Below are 23,243 nucleotides of genomic sequence, written 5' to 3' on the forward strand. Positions count from 1 at the left end.
GCAAATATTTCAAGGCTTACCCAGGCCTAGTTTAAGCTCATTTCAAGATGTTCAAATCGATATTTCGGTTGATATTGATGAAAGTAGTTTCCTTCATCGAAGCGCTTTTGTTTACTTCTGCGGCTACATGTATTTTAAATATTTCAAGCATCATAATTGCTTAATGCCATTACTAAGGTTTGAAGATGGAATTACTGAAAAAGATTTCTTCTTCACTATGGAGAAGCACTTTAGTAATAGCCATCTTGTTAATCCTCCCAAAGTCCGAATCCGTCTGAAAAACAGGGTTTTATCGGTTTGGGTGTCTTTGTAGTATTTTTTTAGTGCAGGCCCTATATCCACACCACATCTATTTTTATTATTATTTACTTTGTTTGTTAGCCTGTCACTTTCAGGGCGGTTTTGTAAATACTGTGTAAATATTTTGTAAAATATGTATCTGTAAAATTCCGTACCTGAATTGTAATACAAGTATTATTTTGTTTATTTGTTTTTGTTGCAAGCAGTATTATTTAGTCGTTCTCTTATTTTTGATTATGTATTTGTATACTTATTTATATATGTACATCATTACCTTAACAAAGAAAAGCCTCAACTAATTTTCCAGCTTTAAAAAAGTATTACTTTTGTACACATTAAATCGCTAAACAAATTAGCCTTTAATAAAATTTTAACTACATATATATATTTTTTTTGTTAAGGTAATGATATTTATTTTATATGGGTGAAAATAGGCCTCCTGGGGAACCGAACACCTTAAAAAAATCGGTAACGCGTCTGTATTGCTACCTCAGTGGGGGTGTGGAAGAGCAATAAGAATTTAAATAAATATATTTTTATCAGAAAATACAAATGTACAAAAGTGTAATAGGTTGTTTTTTTCAGGGACCGAAAATAACTTATGGATTTAAAATTCACTTGATTATAGATTGGTTCTTCGATAATCCAGCAAGAATTACTCACTACTCAAAATATCAGAGATAATCACTCAAAATATCACCAGATAACAATTATTTTGTGAAAGAAATAGAACTCTTGGTGTATATAAGTATTGTTTATTGAACGCGAAATAAAATTTAAACATATTCATTAAGAATGATTTTTGGCTTACAACTTATAAGTGCCATGACCCCTGTTTTTTATTAACACTCCATTTGCATTTGGAATGCACCTAATCGCTTCCACCTTTCCTACTTTAGTCAATAAAAATATAAAAAATTTTAACAAGCCACAATAACATTGACAAATACATAGTTTAGGAAGAGCCTGCCTGAAACTATACAAAAAAGCAAATAAGCAAATGGATGTATAGAATTGACAACAACAACCACGCTGTCGAGTTTAAATAGCGGCAAATCAGCTGCACTTGATAGTAGTTGGTTGAATAAGGAAAATGAATTAGCAACAAGAGTTTACGGGATGTACATAGCTCAGTGGTTAACGCTTCTGACTTTGAACATCGAATTCGCAGGTTCGATCCCTGCTGAAGTCTAGAAAAAAGAAGTCTGATGAGGAGATGTGGTGATCTCCGAAATAGTGCTATAACTTCTACCGCTTAGACTTTGTTGCTTTTTCAATTTTTCCTAATAAACAATCGTGGTACAAAGCTCAATAAAAATATTAAAAATAAAATGTTAACAAGCCACAATAACATTGACAAATACATAGTTTAGGAAGAGCCTGCCTGAAACTATACAAAAAAGCAAATAAGCAAATGGATGTATAGAATTGACAACAACAACCACGCTGTCGAGTTTAAATAGCGGCAAATCAGCTGCACTTGATAGTAGTTGGTTGAATAAGGAAAATGAATTAGCAACAAGAGTTTACGGGATGTACATAGCTCAGTGGTTAACGCTTCTGACTTTGAACATCGAATTCGCAGGTTCGATCCCTGCTGAAGTCTAAAAAAAGAAGTCTGATGAGGAGATGTGGTGATCTCCGAAATAGTGCTATAACTTCTACCGCTTAGACTTTGTTGCTTTTTAAATTTTTCCTAATAAACAATCGTGGTACAAAGCTCAATAAAAATCAATGGTTTGCTTAACACTATAAAAAGTTGTCATCTTGACTGCACTCAATTACTTTTCTACAGGTTCCCAATTCTTTAGGTCAGATCAATTTGCAATTTGCATTTAACATAATGTAAATTATTAACGTACATAGTTTAAAATACAAACAGATATACATACGCATGTACATCGGCGTAGCCAGAATGAAATTTAGGGGGGGGGGGGCGGGGCTCGACCCTATTAAGCTGGCATTTCAGGGAACTATTTTATATATATATAAGGAAAATTTGAAAGTTAGGGGGGCGGCTCGGGCACCCCCCTGCCCCTACCTGGCTACGCCCATGCGCATGTACACATCACATTTAATGAATTACAAACAATGCATTTTCTATGAATANTCCCTACCTGGCTACGCCCATGCGCATGTACATATATATATATATGAATAGTCATCAGCAGCATCAGCAGCCTTCCAAGCAGTTAAGCGCAAGCAAAATCTTAATATAAGCAAAAATGAATATTAAAAATATTTGCTTGGTGTTCTCTGGCCATCGCTGTTGTTACTTTTGTTTGGCATGTGTAGAAACGAGCTACTGCTGTTGCTTTTGTTAAGGCCCGTATACATACAACTTTGACGTTGCGTTGGCGTTGGCGTTGCTTCGACAGCTGACTATGAATCCATGCATTTATATGAAAGTCTCCACATAACCAAAGTTGGGCAACGCCAACTCGCAACTTTTCGCGCGCGTCGTTCGTCAGCTGTTCCAAATAATCAAAATTATGTGATTTAATTTTCCTTTTCAATCAAATGCGGACAAGAAATATAGTTTTTAATGCAATTATTGATATAAAATTTTGATTTATCTGACGCTAGTATGTTAATTTAGTGACCAAAGTATTCTCTGCTAAGCGTTCATTGTAGCAAGCACGGGCGTTACTCGCGATGCTGTCAAAGCGACGCCAGCGCCAACGCAACGCCAAAGTTGTATGGGGACGGGCCTTTAATGATAGGGAATTTACATGAGGCGATTTTTCAGGCGATTTTTAGTTTTGATTCAAGTAATCGCCTGTGAAAGTTGAATCATGTGAATTTCCTATGATGCTATCAGCAGAAGCGTCTGTTTCTACTTTATCTGACGACTCGTGTTGTTGACGGTGTGGTTGGTGAAACTGCTTGGAGATGGCGCTCTTGTAGTATATTGGCTATGAAGCAGCAATTTCCATCACGCGTTCCATATGCCACCGATTGTCGTGGATCAATTAAAATACTGTCATCACAGCTTTTTGGTACTCCAGCAACTGGTGTGTCTATGGCGGAGTTATGTGGAGCTGTTGCATGACTAAAATCAATTTGGACTCTTTGAGAACTGGCTTGTTTGTTGCGAAAGCTATTGGCATCGAATGTATGCAAATTAGAACGAGGAACTGTTGAATACAGGAAAAATATTATATTATATAATATTCTCACACACAAAGCAGAAATTACCTGTCGATCCTCGCCCGCGGAAGCAAAATGTCTACCATGTGGAGAGAAAGCGACGGCGAAACTCTGTCAGTATGGCCAGTTAGTGTATAATTTTCCCGTCCATTTTGACCTGGTTNAATGTATTTTATATGGATCAGCTAAAGTGCACTACTGTAATTGGCCAACCTTCTAATAAATCAAGCAATCTTATTGTATCGTCATCGCCGCCAGTCACCAAGAAATTTCCACTTGGGTGAAATGCAACATCATTCTCCGGCGACGAATGCACTTGATACAACTGTATTAGCTCGCCTTCGGCTATGTCAAATATCTTAACGCGGTTACAACTTAATGCTAAAGCCACCAGATTACCGTCTGGATGCCACCAGATTACTGTCTGGATGCCACCAGATTACCGTCTGGATGCCATGCCAGCTGTCGTCCCATACCTCTTCCCCGGGTGAACGTTCGCACACATTCGCCTGAAGATGTATCGCAAATTCTTAACTTGTCGCCGCACGATGCAATTAACTGGCCATTAGGGCTGAATTTTGCTGCGCCACCCAATTTGTGTGTCCAGTCAAAGATGTATATTTTGAATCAGTATTTTGATGGCTGTTCGCCATTTTTCGAGTCTGCAAACGAATAAGCTGACGAAGATGCAAACAAATTAAAGCACATTGTTGCATTCTACCGTACTTTTTAAAAGCTTTAAAATCTTAAAACATATGTGAAAAACTTTTATAATATGAATATTTCTAAAGTCGAAATCAAAAGGAAATTTTATAAATAGCATTTTTAAAAAACAATCATCTAATATTTTCCAAGTTTTTGGGCATATATGTTACCATTTGAACAACAAATAGTACTAAGTTTTATGAGACTATTTAATGCAACTCAGGTCAAAAAGGCAGAGGTTTGACCAAAATAAGCAACCCTAAAAAACAGATGATCGCAGCTGTGGCCCAGGATGACGTCTATTGCTAAGATATCTCACTTGTATTTGTACACAATGGTTGCATGCAAACATTAGATGAAGCAGGTTGATGCCGCATTATTGTTGAATAAGTAGGTACACTGAGTAAATTATGTATGTAATTAGTAGTAGTAGTAGTAATCTGTATATATAAATGTGAATGTCTGTTTGTTTATTACCTTATAACTTCTGAAGCGCGGCCCGGAATCGCACAAAACTTTGCACACTTATTTGGTTTTACCCCGGGAAGGTTATAGGCATAGAAAAAAATGGGCAGTACTGGAAAAGAAGGCGTGGCACCCCTATACTAACTAAAATTTTCATGTTGTATATCTCTTGAAACATTTGTGGAACTTGCTGTCGAGCTAAATAAAATTAATTCCATACTCATGTGAAAATATGGGCTATATTGGAACCGTCACATGAACTTGAAATTTGGTATGCAAACATATCTATGGTAGATGCTTATCTTAAGGTATATATAAATGAGTTTGTAAAAGGGGGCGTGGCAGATAACATAGGCTTGGAAGTTTAGTCAGTCATAACTTCGGAACCGTAAGTCACATGAGCTGGAAATTTGGTATGCAGACATATCTATGGTAGGTGCTTATAGTAAGGTATATATAAATAAGTTTGTAAAAGGGGGCGTGGCAGATAACATAGGCTTGGAAGTTTAGTCAGTCATAACTTCGGAACCGTAAGTCACATGAGCTGGAAATTTGGTATGCAGACATATCTATGGTAGGTGCTTATAGTAAGATATATATATAAATGAGACTGTGAAAGGGGGCGGCAAATCTCGAAGGCGTGGTATATTTTACCAGTTTTAACTTCAGAACCATAAGCCACATAAACATGACATTTGGTATGCAGACATATCTACGGTAGGTGCTTATAGTAAGGTATATATAAATAAGTTTGTAAAAGGGGGCGTAGCACTTAACATAGGCTTGGAATTTTTTATCAGCCATAACTTCGGAACCACAAGTCGCATGACCCCTTTAATTCCTTCTGACGTGGGGTGAAACCCGCGGGTAAAAGCTAGTTTTGTTTATATTCTTTAGATCCAGAATAACAAAAGCTTTGAGAAACTCAAACAAACTTTAAAATTAAAATAAATAAAAGATTATAGACAATAATAATAAATGTTGTCTTAAAAAACCAAGTTTGGTTCTAACTGCTATGCAGACACACAAAATTTATTGTTATTATCTATAATCTTTTATTTATTCTAATTTTAATTTTAATTTTAAAGCTTGTTTGAATTTCTCAAAGCTTTTGTTATTCAGGATCTGAAGAATAAATAAGTTATGCAATTATGTGAGTTATGTAATAATACCAGACTAGTCCTCAATTAAAACATACATTTGTTATTTATCTTTTCGTTTAGTCGTAATTTTAAATTGTTTTTAAATGTCAAGTTTTACCTAATTCAAAAAGAAATATATATTTTTATTTAACTTCCAATTGAAATTAACGAAATTATCTTTTAATTTTCCTGGTTATCGAAGCACGTACGCTTTTTTGCTCAGAAATCCACATTTAAATTATTTCCAAAAAAAATAAAGTACATAAAAATTTTACCAACTTTTCTCTTACTTAGGGCCATTAAATTTGTTTCTATGTTGTTTAGCTCTAGAAAATATCGCCCATTGAAAAAATGCTAAAAAAACATACCGAAGTTTTTATAATAAATAATACAAAACAGAAATTTTTCTCCGTGCATTACCACCAACACATTCTCATTTTTATGTAGCATAACTAATACATTCTCATTTTAAGACTTTTCTCTTTTTGGCTAGCACTGTATTAGCTGTACCAGCAACACAAGTTTCTGTTGAACGGACTTTCAGCGCACTTTCTACAATACTCACTAAGTTGCGCACAAAATTGTCAAAAAAATCGTTATTCGATCTATTGATAACATAATCTATTGATAATTAAATTTTTGTATTCTCCACTTCTCAAAATTAAAAACTGAAGAAAATAAATAGATAAAATAATGTGATGTAATAATTTGCTTAATTTTTATATATATGTATATCTGTATTCACATGGAATAGTAGTTTATGTCGAAAAGTTGGCTTTAGTATAATGCGGCATTCGCAGCACACGATTTATATTTTCCAAAAAAAAAAAAATTTTAGAGGCTGCTCTATAATACGATTCGAAAAAGAAATGCGATGCAATAGGCATTACCCCTGTTTTACATAAGTGGGAAGATTTTTCTATTACTTCTACCACTGACGACAATGCATATATGTATGTATATGCATACGTGCAATTATAGCATAATTCCTTATAAAAGCGAAAAAACATCTTCCATACAACGCCCTAAAAAGTTTTCAGGATAAGCTGTTGTGAGGGATCGCGAATGGAGCACCCGCATCGTTTATCTCATTTATATAGGTGCACACCAAAAACTCTTACAAAATTAAATTTTATGAAGAACGTACGTATTTACGAAATATCTGGTATTCAGGGAAATCCCAACTAAAGCACACAACTCCGCACTTAGCAAAATGCAGTTTGAAGAAAAATTCACTACCTGATACAACTCTAAAATGAACGAAATCATGTGCTCTGTTTCCGCAAATATTTATAAAGCATACTAATTAATGGAAAATAAACAAACGGTAGGTAGAAAGCTGCTGCAATATTGCATATCAGTGTAGATATTTGAGATTTTTAAATTGTACTAACTTAACGACAAAAACTGTAACTTTTTGAGCTTAATTGTACTTTTCACCATTTCCGTCAATACATTACCTCCCGTTTTCCTTCAACCAAACATACACTATTTTTTGTCTACTACAGTGAGTTTATCTTTCAGTTCATTGTACAGCTTCAGTTGATATAAACTAAATTTAACGTAACTTATCATTGAGATCTCTCCAACTAGCCCATAAAGTCATAGCCAGTTTTGTCAGAAAGTCCCACTATGTTAAACCAAGTTTCATTAAGTTTAAAGTTTAACTTAAGTATACACAAATAAAATCTTAAATTGTATTCCACATTTTTAAAAGTACACCACGCGATAAAATTCTACGGTCACCTAGTTTGAGCATATATTTAATCTTTTCATATAAAATAATATGCAAACATCGTTATATGGTAGAAGGTCAACAAAAAAAAAAAACAAAAATCAATGGTATTTTTTAGACATTTCAAACTGGCTCCTTTTAATAAATTAATGACATTCAAAAATGTTTACAAATTCTGAATAAAAACTGTGGAATTTTGATGAAAATTTGTTGATTTTTTCAATCTTTGAATTTGTGATTTATTTCGTTTTGTTAGACAATGACCTACAATTTTATAAAAAGAAATAATATTAATTAGAAAAAATATAAAAGAAATAGCCTATAATTTTGTCGCGGGATGTACATTCAAATATAAAGACAATAACGACAAAAAATTTATAAAGATGATAGATCAGTTTATATTAGGGAAAATAAATCATATAAAATGAGATCAGTAACACTAAAATGGAGGTCCACAATAGAAATTTTTAGTTTCAATGCATGAAATTTACGTAAAATTGTTTACTTTCAACCCCATTGTTACTTCATTTTCTGCTGGATCGTCATTAGGTAAACTGCATTTCCAGAGATTTTTTCAAAATAAATAGCGATGAGGGATATTTCACCCACCGGTGATAAAAAAAATCGCAATAACCACAACGCTCAACAGTAATATTACCATTCACAATCACGTTTACTTTCAAAATTACAATTCAGAATTTCGTTTCGTACCAAATATGAAATGTAGGTATGTCCTTTTACTTAAACGCAAACGGATTAATAATCAAAGTGCTGGCAAAGATTTCAACGTTTTGCACAAAAAGTATGTTTGATGTTGAAATTGTACTTAAAATAGGTAAATTGTACTTTTGTACTTTTTAAAACTAATTGTACTGAAAAAAGTACAATTGTACTTAAAATATCAACACTGTTGCATATATGTACATACCAGGGTTGTTGCGAATATTCGCATTCGCATTCGCAACCGCGGAGCTTCCGCATTAATTTTAACATTCGCATTCGCTTTCGCATTCGCAATAATCAATGCGGATCTTTTGCGGATGCGAATATTGAAGAGACCCAAAATAACAGTTATTCTTTTAACGAGTTAAATTTGGCCAAATATTTTCCATTCCTAAATAAAAGTCCTTACCGGGTAATAAAAAACCGCTTACCCACATTATTGGTATCAAATGAAAGAGGGCTTAAATAGCTATAAAACTGAAATGTCTAAACAAGCAAAGTCACCTATTGAAAAATATCTCAATAAAAAATGATAATTAATTACCATAGAACAAACCTTGGGTCAGGTATATGAATTTCTTTAGTATTAAATGATATAAAAATATATATAAATAGAGGTGGTAACCTTCGTTCGTTATTTCTGTTTAAAAGCTATTTCAGTCCTCTTTCACATGATGCCAAATTTGTTTAATTTTGATAAGCTGTTTGTTTATTATCCAGAAAAAACTTTCGGAATAAAAAATACTAGGCCAAGTTTAACTGGTAAAAAAATAACTGTTATTTTCGGTCCCTGGAATATTATGCAAGTTCAATGATAAAACGTATATCTGGCCAGTCACAGAAGAAAGGATCAAAAATGAATTACAAAAACTAAAATCGAAAAACGCTGTTGACGTTACTGGTTCTCCACATTCAGAAACAACCAAAAGAATGAGAATGAAGAATTCTTTGGAAAACAACGGTGTTTAAACAACGATCTTGCCATGATACTAGATTGTGAAGATGAAAGTCAGGAGGATCTATACGACATTTGCAGACCTATGCAATTCCCAAAAAAGAATTATTACACCGCAATAAAAAAAATAATAAATATAACTGAAAGTCCTCTCGACTGGTGCTGCGTCAATCGAAAAGAATTTACAATTTTGTCAAGTTTCAAGTTTTTCAAGTTTTTCGCAGCGGGCGAGTAGTTATTTAGTGGCGCAGGTTTGATTTACGACCCTTTAAAAACTTTTTATTGAATACAATGTTCCAATTTTTAAATTCAAGTACTAAAAAAAAATTATTAAAAATTACTAACCTTTACATTTTTTATTTAACTAAATCACCTAATTTATTTCTTAACAAGTAAAAAAGTCTAATTTCGGGCGGAGCCGAACATTAAATACCCGGCGCAAGTATTCAATATAGTTTTTTCACCTTTCCGAAAACTACCGCTACATTGTAAGCAGTGGTGGATTTACGTCTATTTCAAACATCTTCGATAGAACGTTCAGTTAGACATAATGAGATAAACTTATATAGATATATGTGGGCGGCATCACGCCCATTTTCCAGAGTTCCATAATAATATTACTTCTTTTCAAGGGATTGTTGTTAGTATCAATTTTGGGTAAAATTAGAGTTATAAAAAGGTGGTCGTAATTTTAGTCAGATTTCAATAACTTTCAACGTTTTGCCTTTATGGGGCAACCACAATAATCATACCGAGTTTGGTACACATTGACCGAACGGTTACCGACTTTTTGCTAAAGAATTATTGCAAACATCAATTTTGAATAAATTAGCTTCAGTATTTACTGGTTTATCGAAGCTTTCGTATTTCTCTAAATTACCGTTATGTGGGCGTCGTTTTTATCAGATTTTTTAAATTTTCAAACGTTTGGTATGTTTCGTGAAGGCCAACAACTGTGCCAAGTTTGGGAGAAATTGGTGGAGCGGTTCCCAAGATATACACATGTAATCATAAGTGGGCGTGCCTATGCCCATTTTCTAAAAATTTATAATGTTCTTATTTTTCGTTTAAAAATGATTGCACATATAAATTTTGAGTGAGTAAGCTTCAGTAGTTACTAAAACATCGCAGTTTTCGTATTTCTGAAAACTACTGTTATATAGGAGGTAGGCGTGGTTAACGTCCGATTTTGCCCATTTTCAACACCGTCCGTCCTACGCTCAAAAGAAGTACACATACCAAGTTTCGTTAACATATCTCAATTTGTACTCGAGTTATCTTGTGTACATACGGTTACTCTTTTCACTCTGATCATTTATGTATACATTTGTCTATATCTATCTCGATTCGTTTTGCCTGTTACAAACAGCCGTTATGTGAACAAAGTTATAATACCATTGCGTACAAGTGCGCTCGGGTATAAAAATACTTTACATCCGCATTCGCATCCGCGGATGTCTAAAATTCCACATTCGCAACATCCCTGGTACATACATACATACTTCAGGCCATGGCATAATAAATAGGTAGAAGCAGCAGGGTTGCAATTTTGATTTTTTTCTTGGTGAAAAATCTGACTTGTCAAACTTTGTTTACTTTCTATCAAAATAAACTAATTTGTCACTGATTTGTGAAATTGTGTTTTCATGGGAATTGGGCCGTGATATTTTTGTGAACTGATATTAATTAAATTTGCGAAAAATTCAGAAATGGGATAGTGCGTGTTGTGTAAAAAAAAGTGGGTCAAGGGGGGCGGTCGCTTTTTCAAAGTTCCACAGAAGCCAAGGAGAAGGACTGATTGGAACAGAGCTTGTGGGATCACGTTTGAGGCAAACAACGTGGTTTGCGTGGAGCATTTCGCTAGCTCCGATTTGATCGGTGGCGCGCAGCGAACGCATTTGATGCCCAACTCAGTTCCAACGCTGAACATACATCCACTTCCTTTGTAAGTATGCTTGCAGACAAGCTCATTAGAGCACGGATATAGGTGCCAATATTGCAATATTTTTAGAATGCAGAGTGACAATGGAGTCGAGTATGTTGCTTCCGATATGGTTTCGGAACAACCATTAGATTTAAGCCCGAAAAATTCTCAGAAGTGGTAAAAAGTGGTTCCTCAGGAACCACTGATCAATGTGTGGCATATACCAGTTGCTACACACAAAGTAAGTAAGTTATCTGAGATAATACATGTATATACAAATACCCGTTTTTATGGTTTTCTCCACAAAAACATAACGAATATCTTCAGCCCTATAGTTTTGGACTGTGCAATGGAGTTCGAGATTGCCGACTTAAAAGCGCGGAATAAAGAGTTGCTACAGGAAAACGCCAAACTAAAAGGTCAGTTATGCGAAAGTGCCTGTATAATGTCCTCCATTCGGAAGATATTTACGGAAGGCCAGTTCGAAAAATGATGGTAAAAGGTTTCTATAGGCTAAAGAAAAACTTTCGTAAAATTACTTTTATTTATTTTATTTTACACAAAAGGTTTTCCACTGCCTCATGTAAGCACACGGCAAAATAAGTGTTACTGAGGGTATAATAACCGTGGCCTTGGATTTCATGCGTGCTGGCTTTCGACGAAATGAAGGTCATTGAGGCGTACGAGTATGAGCCTAACGGAGATTTCGTCAGGAAGCCGACGAATTATGTGGAAGTGGCGATGGCGCGCGGATTATGGAAATCGTGGAAGCAGCCAGTATTCTATGATTTTGATTGCAAAATCACCTTCGAAATATTGTATTAGATTATTTCGGCACTGCAGAATGCTGGCTATCCTGTTGTTGCGATTGTCTGCGATATGGGGACTTCCAATGAAAAGCTATGGAGAGAGCTCGGAATTTCGACAGGTATAAATTTAATGTTCACATTGTATTTGTCTCCAAAACTTATGTATAATCATTTAGAACAACCCTGGTTTACCAACCCCACGAATCCGGAGGAAAAAGTTTTTGCGTTTTCGGATGCCCCGCACTTGTTGAAACTAATACGAAATCACTTCTTCGACACAGGATTCATTTGGAAAGGCGGTATAGTATCCACGCGCGCTATAGTAGACGTTATGAAGCATATATCTACGTCTGATTTGTCAATTACATTTAAGTTAACAGTAGAACGCTTATCTGTAAAAGAGATAGGTATGTATGTTTATATAACCATTTTAGCGTCTCAGTTGTTTTCCCACACCATTGCGAACGCTATACTGCGCTGCTATACTCTCGGGTTGGACGTTGCACATACGGTTGAGACAGCTGAACTGGTTCAGTTGGTGACCCTGTAGGGAAAACACGACTAGATTTCTAGTTCAGTACTAGTTCTTTTTTGCCAAAAACGAACCAGTCCGATAGTAACTAGTTCCGCACCAGTCCAAAAGCAGTGAAATGTGGTACTTTCACTAAACTATTCTATTTTAAATTTTAAAAGCAGGGAAGGTAATCATTATGAGTAAAATAATTTAAATCAGCATTTAATCATTATTTTATGAATTATTATTGAGTTTTATTTTTTCGCTCAAGCGGAAATAATTATTATTTGATTTTCATTTTGGGATTACAAACAATGATTATTTTATGATTTTTATTTTTTCGCGCAGAGATTATCATTAATTTTCAGTTTTATTTTTCCACTTAAAAATAACGATAATTTATAAAATTGAAAAGGCCATAAAGATGCAACCTACTGAGATTTTTACCTGAAAAGTTTGGGTCTTATTCCTTTTATGAGGGTGCGGCTACCTCTCAGATACGTCGGTAATCACGCTGGTATAGTTTTTGAGATGCCTAATAATCATTATACTTAGTGATTCCATAAACAAAGGCCAAGATCCTGAAGGACAATTGAGAAAGCCAACACAGTTGCAGAAAAAGAGGCGTTTAAAAAAAAAGTGTCAAAATAATTACCACTTTCTCATACCTTTTTTTTAAGAAAAGACAAATTAATTTTTTTTATGCAATCCACCACAGCTACCTTAATACAGTCAGTCAATAAACTTTAGGTAAACCGAATTTTTTACAATACGGGCAACTATTTTTTTAATATTTTAGTTTTCGGTAATTTTTTATAAAAATATGGTCAATTCTACAACAAAATCCCCAAAAATCAGAGTTCCAAACCTTGTGCAAAATTTAAGAAAATTCTGCAAAATTTCATTAAAATAATTCACTTTCTATTTACGCTATCTAGAAAAAAGTTGAGTTTGCAGTTTTTTAGCCCAATGAATTTTAGTATAATGAAGTGCAAGTATGAGGAAGCTAGGACTTACCAAACAACAAAAAAAAAATTGCTAAATATCAATGGTAAGTCCTAGCTACCTCAAACTTGCACTTTGTTATACTAAAATTGAATGGGCTAATAACTGAGTACTTAACTTTTTTCTAAAGAGTGTAAATTGCAATATTTGGATGGAAATTCGCGGAGTTTTCTTTAATTTTGCATAAGGTTTGGAACTCTGATTTTTGGGGTTTTTGGTGTAGAATTAACCATATTTTTATAAAAAATTAGGGGGAAAAAATATTTAAAAAATAGTTGCCGGTATTGTAAAAACTTCACTGTACATAAACTTTATTGACTGACTGTATATCTTATTTAAGTTAAGTACGACAAAAACTTTCGAAGTACTTCATATACATATAATCTTAAATAGAACTGAATTTACTTAAACATCAATATGCTTAAATTTAGACAAGTAAGACAAAGTGAACTAATATTTTTACTTTTAAGCAGAACGCACTTTTGTTTTTTACTTACTACTTAAGTTTAATACTACTACTACTACTAATGTGGTTTATAAATTTTTAATAAATGCGTTTAAACATTTGTGATGGTATTGTGCTTCCTTCAACCGATCGTATTTAATATAAAAGGGAAATGTTTCGACAAGCCTGATTAGAAATATATATCTAAGGTGACGAATTTATAACAGGTTGGGAACTGCACATAAAAAATGGATGCAGATCGAACTAGATCTCATCTGTCCAATTAGGAACTGGTTTGGAACTAATGAAAAGGGGATGCAGAACGAACTAGATCTCATCTGTCCAATTTGGAACTGGTTCGGAACTATAGAAAAAGGGATGCAAAACGAACTATATCTTATCTGTCGAATTTAGAACTGGTTCGGAACTAGAGCCAAAGGGAGGCAACGGGGGACAATTGACACTTCCTAGGACATCGCAATGTTAAATTCGCCAGTCGCTAGCATGCAAAACAATCGGTTATCCAGAAAAGGTAATGTTCTTGCATACTGTTGATGACTTAAATGAAGAAATGTATTATTATATTTGAATTATTCACTTAAAGGAACCATTTGGACTACAGATGGAGAAGCAGCGCGAGATTTTGGACCGGATGAATAGCTTTATGCCAGACGTAATAATTAATGGCAAACAAAGCTTGCAACAATTCCAGAAAGGAGTGTTAATGACCAACAATGCGCTGACATAGTTGTACCAGTACGTAGTTGCGAAGTACAACTTCACCTACGTTGCAGCGGGCGTCTAAATCAGGACTTTCTGGAACAGTTCTTCGGGAATATTAGAAGCAGAGGAGGTTTAATTGACCACCCTACACGTCAAACCCTCAGGTGTTTTGCAGCATTGCGTCGAATGAACCGGAAGTAGAAGTGTCGTGGCTAGAAGAGCCGGAAGCAGAGGAGCAGGAAGTCGTCGAGGCTTTGAATGTTGCCCAGACCGAAGATGATTCCGACGTGTTGAAAGGCGATGCACTGGAGTATATGGCAGGGTACATAATTCGCAAACAGCATCTCAGCGAGTACGAAGACTGCAGTGACGCATCATTCACGTGGGTCGACCAGGTTTCGAAGGGGTTCTTAAAAAGCCTTCAACTCATTTCGTGCAAGGCGTGCGGCAATTGGAGTCGGTATTTCTCGCCGTGAACTTGGAGGAAATATCGCACTGCAAAAATCTTAAAGAGCGCTTACTAAAAAGAGCGGCGCAGGTAGACCTTCCGGACAGCGTCAAGCAATTCTTTTTTAAATGCCGGATATACTTCAGAGTGCCGCACTCAAACAAGCAGCTAAAAGTGCGCAAGGCGAAGCAAAACGTAACACGCTACATAAAATCAAGTAAAATTACTCTTTGAATTGGTATTGGTGAGTATTTAAATATTTTAGTTTCAGAAATATTCTTCAAAGCACGGCTAAAGGTACTCATAGTATTTGTTTGGTGAGTGAAACTGAAGGGAAACANCAGCGGACAGCGTCAAGCAATTCTTTTTTAAATGCCGGATATACTTCAGAGTGNGCGGCGCAGGTAGACCTTCCGGACAGCGTCAAGCAATTCTTTTTTAAATGCCGGATATACTTCAGAGTGCCGCACTCAAACAAGCAGCTAAAAGTGCGCAAGGCGAAGCAAAACGTAACACGCTACATAAAATCAAGTAAAATTACTCTTTGAATTGGTATTGGTGAGTATTTAAATATTTTAGTTTCAGAAATATTCTTCAAAGCACGGCTAAAGGTACTCATAGTATTTGTTTGGTGAGTGAAACTGAAGGGAAACAATTTATTATGGTCTTATTATGCATACTTCGCACAACTATTTCTATACATATTGTACATATATGTACATAGTATATACATTTCTATTGCACTGGTACAAATGGTTGTGCGAAAATATGCGAAGTATGCATAATCAGACCTTTAGAATAAGTAAGAAATTTTTTTCAATAATACCAACTTCGGTTAACTTAACGCTCAAATAACTTTTCAATGATTTACAATTTCATATCTAAATATAAATTTATTTATTTGCAGGCAAATGCATTTAACATTTTAAAGGCACTTTTAAGGACCGCACAAATATTAACAAATTGATAAAATTTTTTTACATATTAAAGGCCCTTTAAGGGACGAAAAGACTTAACAAACCGATTATATTTCCTTTTACAGGTTAGGAACGTTGGTAATGCAGTTAAAATATTCAGCGATTCAGCTATGAAGANTAACAAACCGATTATATTTCCTTTTACAGGTTAGGAACGTTGGTAATGCAGTTAAAATATTCAGCGATTCAGCTATGCAGAATTGTGCAAATTCTGGCATTGCATATTTCACGGGGCAATACTTTGTTAGCAGCTTATGAGATGGTAACAAAATTTACCGGTTACAAGAGTACACAGAATGCGAAAAGGGTTTAAAAATTGACAGGAACTTTATTTACCGGTTATAAACTTTTTATTACCAGCGCAGAATAGACCTGTTAGTATAGGTAAGCTGGGCTGAAAGTTGACGCCGTTACAGCAATCGCGATGCAGTAGCTGAAAGTATATTATTAGTAGTAGAAGTAGGTGCGCTGATTCGTTTCAATATTGCGTGTAAATTCTATCACAACCAACTGTCGCTATCAGATAAAGCACCATATCGTAGCCACGTAATACCAGTATGGTCGCCAAGGGTAAATAGTGAACCCAATTTAGGAGCACGCCAATTGTAGTGGTTGATATAGCCCATCCAAGATCCCGTTGTTACAGTGCTTGTGTTGTTTGTGGTGAGAGCAAAACTAGATATAGCTTCTTTCACTGGAAACTGCCAAAAACTTGTCGCTGCGGTCATGATTATTCACATCGCTAAGCTCGTTAATTGGTTTGAAATGAGTGCCTGTAATAGTCCTAAGACCCTACCGGCTGAGTTCACGGAGTCTTTCTGAGTTCCTCCTGGAAGGAGTTATGAATTTCTTTGATTGTCTCACTCCCTTTAGCTTACGCCAGTGGGCAGCAATCTGAGATTCCTCCCAACTCCTAAGTAATTCTGCAGTGTATCCTGTAGATGTACCACAGAAAGGCTCGGGACCATGCATTCGCGTTTGGGCCCCACGGTTTGCGAGATAGTCAGTGGGTATTTGGATGTCGTTGCCATTTGAACCAGAGCCCATGTTGGCAATATCGACATCCATGGCCACCGGGTTGCTGAGAAGGCCATTTGGATAAAAGTCCATTTCGTCCATTACAGCGTCCCGAGAGGGTTCAGCGCCTTGGCCGTTTTGGTTTGCACACAGTTCGTCCGCTGCGATCGTCATTTGTTCAGCAATCTCGTTGGGCATCGCGTGCACCTCTGAGACTGCTGACTGTTGACCACTGTTGGAGAGCACAGAGATTTTATTGTTTTTTTTTTATTTATTTGTGTTTCTTCCATAGAATCCCACGAGCAAGGGGAAGAGAGAGGTCATCCGAGGCAGAGCCCCGGTACCCCGGAAAGACTAAATAAAACCAGACGGCGCCACGTGACTGGAGTACACCGTAAAAAGACACACTAACGTAGTGCCATTCAGTCCGCAGAAACGGTCCGATTAACACCTGGACTTACGGATTTTATCGAGTTGTTCTCTCTAGATCCGCCATATTCAGTAAAAGCAGGGGCACCTCTCGCAGGGTGTGACTCTTCGCCATGTATGGTCGGTCTTGAGCCATCGACAGCCCCTGATCCAGAGCACTGCATCACGTGTGATAACAGCACCAAGAACCTTGACCCTTTAGCTTTTAAACATCCGCATTCGCATCCGCGGATGTCTAAAATTCCACATTCGCAACATCCCTAGTACATACATATAGAGACACACATATATACATACATATGTATATATACATATGGATATGAAATGCAGACCTTCGTTTTATCGAGTTTTCTTCTAAGTAATAGATACATCCATACATATTCTTAGTCTATTTACGTGTGTATATTTTTTGTTTCTTATTAATATCCTTATAATGGCGAATCAAAACATTTAAAAGAAATAAAAAATGTATATGTATTGGTTTTTGCTTTTATTTACTCTCAGTCTTCACCAGACGTCCACTTTTCTAATTAGTCAATTTTATCCCCACTAAGTTCCATTTAATCGATATTATAAATAAAGGCAATCTTTATAATAAAATAACATGCAGATACACCATTATACTGAAAAGTGTACGCTTGAAATATAGGCTGACTTCCAAAACGTATAATACAATGTTTGGAAACTGTTATACTTCGGTATTCAAACTGTTTGTATATGCAGTGTTGCGACACAATAGGTTCTTTACCGTACGCAACGCGGGATCCCGCGGGTGCCCAAAATAGCCCAGAAATCATTCCCGTACTCAACAAAATGGGTAATAGAAGGCGAAAATTGGTACGTATTGGATCGTAAGTGTTTACATGTTGCCTGTTTCTAGGCTGTGCTGAGTCAATACTTTTTAGTATTGATCGATATTCGGTACCGATTTAAAAAGTATCCAGTACTCTCGCTACTCGGTACCGAAACATTTAGGTTTCGAATAAAAGCGCACATAGGCCAAAAATATTGAAAAAACGGTTCAGGGGAGACTCGCCTATCAATACCCGAATGTAGGAGCAATAGAGCTTTTAATACTGATTCAAATGAAAGATGTTTATATGTCGGTTCGAGGCCATAATACAGAGAAACTCTTACTTGTTTGAAGCATTTTTGTTCCAGCTGAATCTGACGATATCATTTTTGTAGGCCTGGGGGCAGATTCTTTAACCAGTTAGCTTTGTTGACGTGTGATATGAAATATTTTTACGTCAACAAGTACGATATCGATCCGAAACTTGTCGCTAACTGGTTACAGAATCTCCCCCCTGAAAGGCTTCTTCATCCGTAAAAGCATTTTTCTTGAACCTTGGATCAACTAAGATTAAACTGATAAAATAATACTTCTCTGTTGCGATAAGTTCAAGTGTTTTAGCCGATATCAAATAAATTAGTAATTAAAGTTTTTTCTAAACTTGAAATGCATATAATGGCGAAGGTTTAATGTAAAGAATCGGTATCGGGTACCGAAGAGGAAGTATTAGGCACCGAAATCTTTTTTAAGTATTGGGTACCGAGTATTGGATACCGAAAATTCAGCACATCACTAGCTGTATCACAAATTTTATTTATTTATTTATTTATTTTTTACAGTCTGTTAGACTTATATTGCAACAAAGATTTAACATTCCTATAATTAGATTTTAGATTTAAAATGTAAATATTAAATATTAAATACAAAATACAAAATGCTCTACAGAAATTTTTAAATAACATTATTTCTTTATCACTGCAATTATTTTATGTCAATATAAACGCATGCAATTTCCTGGAAGTTATGTAGACGGTTGGAAAGGCCGAGTTTCCAATCCGCGCTATTCTTTTTGGGTTACTCCATTTATTGATATCTCCTGGGTGGTCAGAAAGGCCGAGTTTCCGATCCACCCAGTCGCGCTTTCGTGACGGTTGACGGTTGGAAAGGCCTAGTTTCCAATCCGCTCGTTTATTGTTTATTATCTAAGGGTCTAGGTAGTCGGAAAGGCCGAGTTTCCGATCCGCTTAGTCTCGATATCTTGGTGGTTGGAAAGGCCTAGTTTCCAATCCACGCTATTGTTGATACATCACTATCTTGTAGGCTGCGTTCTACAATAGTGAAATAGCAGCCGCTTGAAAAGAGTGATAGTATCACAATTTTTTATAGCCTCTGGTAATTCATTGAAGCACTTTAAGCCTTTATAGAAAATATTTTTTTTGTCCACTTCTGTTCTATACTTCGGGAGTCTGAAGCTGTTATTCTCTCTCAACAAAATGTATGCGTCTCATTTATATATCGGAGATTATCGCTAAGATAATCCGGCAGGTTGCCCTTCTTAATATTGTACACAAATTTCATAGCGTGGTAAAAAACTTGTTGCTTCACGCTTAACCAATTCAAGGTTTCAAGCATACATCTTGTTGGTGTGTCATACGGTTTGTTGAGGATGAATCTCATCGCTCGGTTTTGCATTTTTTGCAGCTTATCTACATGGGAGTCCCCCGCTAGGAAGAAAATCGTGGGGCAGTATATAAAGTGCGGTTCTACTATTGACCTGTACACCAACGTTTTATATCTTCTTCCCAAGTACTTACACGATCTCTTTATAAGGCCAATTTTTTTAGCAATCTTGTTGACTGTATACTCAACGTGCTCATCAAACTTTAGTTTGTTGTCTATGTATATTCCTAGGTACTTGACAATTTTCACCTCTTCGATATTTTCATCTTTGATTTTTAATTCACGGCTTATGGAGTCAGCATTTGCCGCTCTGGAAAATACCATAAAGATAGTCTTTTTCACATTCAGTTTGAGTTTATTTGAACACAGCCATTGATACAAAGAATTAAGATCTTCTTGCATTTTGACAATCGCATTTGGTAGTTCCCTATCACTGATCGTTAACAAGGCATCATCCGCAAATAGTTTTATTTTACAATGTTTGAGAGAACTTTTAATATCGTTTATATATATATTAAAGAGTAGGGGTGCCAAAACTGAGCCCTGTGGTAATCCGATGTCTACGGCTATCTTACTAGACATCTTTGAATTAACTATTGTTTGTTGCCTAGGATTACATAGAAAGCTTCTAAACCAGTCAAGCTCAGTGTTTTTTATGCCAATGTATTTTAGTTTATCCAACATTCGGACCCTATCAACGGTTTCAAATGCTCTTTTAAGATCAATAAACACTGCCACTACATTAAGGTGTCTGTTCAGATCTTCTTTCCATTGAGAAAGCACCAGATTCAGCGCAGTCTCACAGGAATGTTTAGCTCTGAATCCAGATTGTTCTTTTATGAGTATTTTATTGGATTCCACATAGTACTGTAGCTGGTTTTTCACAACGGTTTCTAGCATTTTTTCCAAGCTAGGGAGAGTATTGAAGGGCCTAAGCTCCTCAGCTTTAACCGTTTTTCTAACTTTCTTGACGGGCACTATTGATGAAATTTTCCATTCTTCCGGTACTGATCCTGTCTGGAGACTCTTATTTATAAGTAGGGCATAGAAATATCCCATATAATCAGCAGAGTCCTTAATAACACCTTCAGAAAGTAGGTTGTTTCCCCCAATTTTCCGCTTAAATTTTTTGGCAATTTGAAGAATGTCTTCCGTTGAGACCTCTTCAAATTTTAGCGTACTTGTGGGAGCTCGTTGCTCGAAAAAATCATAGTTTACACACTCTATATTGGTATGTATTTCCAAAATGCTGTCCACGAAAAAATTATTTAGGTTTTCCGCAATTTCAAAGCTGTCTACGTAGTTGGTGTTATTTATTATCACTTCCCCAATATTTTCTTTGACCTCCGTGTTATTGACTACCTCCTTTAAGTATTTCCACATGAGTCGGCTGTCACCCTTATTTATTTCCACCTTATGCTCTAAGTATTTAATTTTTTTACACCTTACCATTTTCTTATATCTGCTTCTCACTAAATTATATTCACCCCAGTACCCTGACAACACTGCTTTCTCATGGGATTTAGATTTATACTTGTTCATCTCTGTCAATTGCCTATCATACCATTTGTTCCTCTGCCTAATGCGAGTTATTTTTGAGTAAGTCAATTCTGGGCACGAAATGTGGTTTTTTGCATTCCCGTACTTCTCGATTATGTTCCATTTTTGAGAGCAAAGTTTTCGCTTATTCTCTAATTACCGGATCCGGTCCGGATTGTTAGGGAAAGAACCTATTGCAACCATATACATTGAACATTTTAAATACTCAATATAGCAACGAACAATTTTTCTGAATTTTCCATTTCTAAACCACCAATGCTATTCAATCTAGCGATGCGTTTCGATAAATTTTCGGATGCGTTTTGGAACAGTATACATTGTCAATATTTTGTAGTTCGACGTAATGGAACCTTATACTTTGTACGTATGCAAAGCAATTGACGTTTTGGAAGTTAGCCATACTTTAACTACACGTATGCGTGTATGTAATTTATATGTACATACATATACAGTGAAACCCGCTTAAGTACCCCCCCGCTTAAGTACCTAACCCGCTTAAGTAACCAACATTTTTGGACACCGTGAACTTTTTAATATAATCAGAAGAAAATCCCTCTCTTAAGTACCTTCCCGCTTATTTACCCAACCCGCCTAAGTACCACAATTTTTCGTGCCCCATTTACAATTTTACTTATAATTTTCCCCTTTTAAGTGCTTTTTTAAAATTCCTTAAAATATTTACGTATTTTCAATTTCAGTAGCAGCGCTACACACCTTCGGTAAAAAAATTCTAAAACGTCAACGGTAACTTTTAGCCACTTGAAACGTGCACATTATTAGACTAAAATTGAATGGGCTAGAAAACTGTATACTCAAAAAACACTACTGAGAAAAAAGTTTGAAATTATGATGATTTTTTTTTTAAGTGTTCTACAAAATCTTAAGCTTATATGGTATTTTTTAGGGAATGAATTGCATATTAATTGATTGAAAAACCTTATAAATTAATAAATAAACATAAGTGGAAAACAATATCATTTTGAATTTGGTACAAAATGATATGTCCCACTTTGACTTTTTAAACAATTGTTGTCTTGTAAAAAGGACATGCCATTGCACTAAATATTTTTTTAATAACGTTTTTCTTTACTTGTTTATGTGTTTAAATAATGCTACGACTTTGATTTTAAACTATGTATATTTCATTAAATGTTGTTATTCAAGTATTTATGTAAGTTAACAAGAAGATGTAACTACATCAGTAATTATGTTCGCGTAAGTAGCCGCATCGAGGTACTTAAGCGGGTTCCATTAAGTACCCAACCCGCCTAAGTACCTCAAAAAGCTGACATTTTTCGTGAGGTATTTAAGCGGGTTTTACTGTATATTGCCACCATAATTCATATATTTGTGCATATTCCTACATTCCTTCCAACCGAAAACATTTGCTTGCATTACTTACATACACATATTTATGTATGTATGCTGTATGCACAACAATATGCATACCCAAAACAAACGCGAAAAATATCTCGAAAATAAATTTTTCGTCGTTGAAAATTTTTCGTGATAAGTTTATCGCGATAAGCTGTTGTGAGTGATCGTGAATGGATTACTTGCATCGTTTTTCTCATTTATGAGAGGCTGACATCGGCAATGCTCGGACTTCTCATATTCGAGTGAGAGGAAATTTCTTTGCTTTTTTCGATCGCTTATGAAAAGCAGCGAAAATTTTTTTGTCGATCGCATTCCGAATGTGAGAGATGATAAATTTGTTTGCATTTTTCACTCGCGATAAAAGAGC

At 35.6% G+C, this 23,243-nt stretch overlaps 1 pseudogene; it reads right to left on the bottom strand.

Moving 5' to 3' along the window:
* Positions 1 to 2,961: 2,961 nt before the first annotated feature.
* LOC108362306 (POC1 centriolar protein homolog) lies at positions 2,962 to 4,118 on the bottom strand (annotated as a pseudogene).
* Positions 4,119 to 23,243: the final 19,125 nt, after the last annotated feature.

The sequence above is a fragment of the Rhagoletis zephyria genome, unplaced genomic scaffold, assembly GCF_001687245.7.
Source record: "Rhagoletis zephyria isolate East Lansing unplaced genomic scaffold, Rhagoletis_zephyria_1.1 Rzeph_scaffold_00983, whole genome shotgun sequence".
In the NCBI taxonomy this organism is placed as follows: Eukaryota; Metazoa; Arthropoda; class Insecta; order Diptera; family Tephritidae; genus Rhagoletis; species Rhagoletis zephyria.